At 44.8% G+C, this 3083-nt stretch overlaps 1 pseudogene; it reads right to left on the bottom strand.

Moving 5' to 3' along the window:
• Positions 1-1203: 1203 nt before the first annotated feature.
• LOC116465690 (sterol carrier protein 2-like) lies at positions 1204-2143 on the bottom strand (annotated as a pseudogene).
• Between the last annotated feature and the right edge of the window lie 940 nt (positions 2144-3083).

Below are 3083 nucleotides of genomic sequence, written 5' to 3'. Positions count from 1 at the left end.
AAAAAAAAAAAAAAAAAAAAAAAAGATCCACCTGCCTTGGCCTCCCAAAGTGCTAGGATTACAGGCGTGAGCCACCATGCGTGGCCCCCAGTATAAAATTTTAAGAATTATTAATTATTACTGATTAAGGTTATTAAATGCATAACACTAATTACTTGCCAGCTATTGGTAGTCTTTTCCTTCTCTAGTTCATCCAGGGAACTCTTAAATTACATCTTCAGCAGAATAATCCTTAAATGTACTTAATTTTTTTTTTTTTTTGAGACGGAGTCTCGCTGTGTTGCCCAGGCTGGAGTGCAGTGGTGCAATCTCGGCTCACTGCTAGCTCCGCCTCCCGGGTTCACGCCATTCTCCTACCTCAGCCTCTCCGAGTAGCTGGGACTACAGGCGCCCGCCACCACGCCTGGCTAATTTTTTGTATTTTTTAGTAGAGATGGGGTTTCACTGTGGTCTCAATCTCCTGACCTTGTGATCCGCCCGCCTCGGCCTCCCAAAGTGCTGGGATTACAAGGGTGAGCCACTGCGCCCGGCCTTTTTAAATTTTTTTTGAGATGGGGCCTCGCTGTGTTACGCAGCGTGGAGTACATGGGCATGATTACGGCTCACTGCAGCCTCTGTCTTGGCTCACTGCAGCCTCTTACCTGCTGGGCTCAAATGATCCTCCCACCTCAGCTTCCTAGGTAGCTGGGACTACAGGCACATGCCACTATGCCCAGCTAATTAAAAAAATTTTTTTGTAGAGACTAAGTCTCACTATGTTGCCCAGGTTGGTTTCCAACTCCTTGACTCAAGTGATCCTCTTGCCTCGCCCTCCCAAAGTGTTGGGATTACAGGCATGAGCCACTGTGCCTGGCCCTTCGGTGCACTTCATAAGCAAAATGGGAGCTTTTGTTTATGTAATTTTTTTGGATTTTGCTGTTCCTAATTTTATTCTGAAACTCAGTTTTACTCCAGGCCATAAATAACGTTTTAACTTTGTAATGCACAGTTGTATCCAATTCAGCAAAGCAGTAGTTCATCATCAGGTTGTATTCACCCAGAGGTTAGGAAAACCAGGATTGGTCACACCTTTTAAAACAAATCTATCTCATGTTATTTGCCAGTGTGTAGTTTCAGCCTAAATTCTGACAGTGAAATTATATGAATTCCTATCTGTGAGATGAGATATCATCTTGATTTTCAAAAGTAGCCAAAGGGAGTTCCTCACAGCTTACCTTTGCTTGGCTGAAGCTGAAAACTTTGTAACTTCATATTGCCAGTGATTTTCCCTTTGCTTTGAAAGGAGAACTGAGGATTCATTTTACCAGTTCAATCACTAAAGCCAGTAAGTCCTAGTCAGTCTTTGTGATTGTGTGGTCAGCTTTCTCATCTGAGTTAGTTAGAAAGCACTGATCCTTTTCTGTTCTTTACATCCGCCACTAGGTGGCTTCTTTACCCCCTAGGCCATTCATTCTTCACCTTCAAGGCAAAAATACCACTGATTTTCTTCACAATCTGTCCGCTTTCCTCTTCAGGCTTCTTCTAAATCTCTTTAAACACAAGATTTGCCTTAAATCCATTCCCTGTAAAGCTGGTTGGAGCAGACTCAATTTGATGAGTTCTAAAAGAACTGGCAGCTTTGAGAAAACACATCTTATAAAGTGTTAAAACCCCAGCTTCTCTAAGGCCTAAATTATGCTGCACACCAACCTTTGCACCAGGAGCTTGCCTCTTTCTAGCTTCCTTTCTCAGCTGCTAGCAAAGTTCAGCACACTGAACCAGCTGTTTATTGGTTTATTATAAAGGATATTATAAGGGATACAGATGAAGAGATTCATAGAGTAAGGTCTGGAAGGATCTTGAATGCAGGCACTTCTCCTGGAGGAGTTGGGGTACACTGACCTCCCAGCACGTGGTTGCATTCACCAACCATGAAGCTCCTGAAAATCTCAGCCTTTTGTTTGTTTGTTTTTTCCGTAGCCACAAATAACGCCCCAGCTTTGACGTTTTTTCCTTTTTTTTTTTTAGACAGAGTCTCGCTCTGTCATTCAGGCTGGAGTGCAGTGGCGCGATCTCAGTTCACTGCATCCTCTGCCTCCCAGGTTCAAGCCCTTTTCCTGCTTCAGCCTCCTGAGTAGCTTGGAATTACAGGCGCGTGCCACCACGCCCAGCCAATTTTTTTTTTTTTTTGAGATGGAGTCTCGCTTTGTCACCAGGCTGGAGTGCAGTGGCATGGTCTAGGCTCACTGCAAGCTCGACCTCCCGGGTTCATACCATTCTGCCTCAGCCTCCCGAGTAGCTGGGGACTACAGGCGCCCGCCACCATGCCTGGATAATTTTTTGTATTTTTCGTAGAAACGGGGTTTCACCGTGTTAGTCAGGATGGTCTCGATCTCTTGCCCTTGTGATCCACCTGCCTTGGCCTCCCAAAGTGCTGCGATTACAGGCGTGAGCCACCGCGCCCGGCCCCCCCCCCCCTTTTTTTTTTTTTTTTTTAAGTAGAGATGGGGTTTTGCTATGTTGGCCAGGCTCGTCTCAAACTTTCTTTCTTCAAGTAGTCTGCCTACCTCAGCCTCCCAAAGTGCAGGGATTATAGGTGTGAGCCACCGAGCCCAGCCTCTTTTTCCTTTCCTTTTCTTTTTTTTTTTCGAGACAGGGTCTTTGTCGCCCAGGCTGGAGTGCAGTGGTGCAACCATAGCTCACTGCCGCCGTGACCTCCTGGGCTCAAGCAATCCTCCTGCCTCAGCCTCCTGGACCACAGGTGTACGCTATCGTGCTTGACTAAATTTTTTATTTTTTGTAGAGAAGAGGTCTTACGTGTTGCCTAGGCTTGTCTCAAATTCCTAGGCTCAAGCAATCCTCCTGCTTCAGCCTCTCAATGTGCTGGCATTACAGGCATGAGACACTGCACTTAGCCCTATATATCTTTAAATTCAACTTACAGTGAACTTATTTTATAATAGTTTAATGAGGCAGCTGGTCTAAGTGCACTGGTGTTTACAACTAAATGATCACAACTGATTACAGATTTCTTTCTTTTTTAATGTTAAAGTTTTATTTTAAAACCAAGTGACCCATGTTCAGACAGATGTCTTCTTTTCTTT

Source organism: Hylobates moloch, unplaced genomic scaffold (assembly GCF_009828535.3).
Source record: "Hylobates moloch isolate HMO894 unplaced genomic scaffold, HMol_V3 SCAFFOLD_8281, whole genome shotgun sequence".
Taxonomy (NCBI): domain Eukaryota; kingdom Metazoa; phylum Chordata; class Mammalia; order Primates; family Hylobatidae; genus Hylobates; species Hylobates moloch.
The sequence above is the reverse complement of the archived record's forward strand: the minus strand, read 5'-3'. Positions and strand labels throughout refer to the sequence as shown.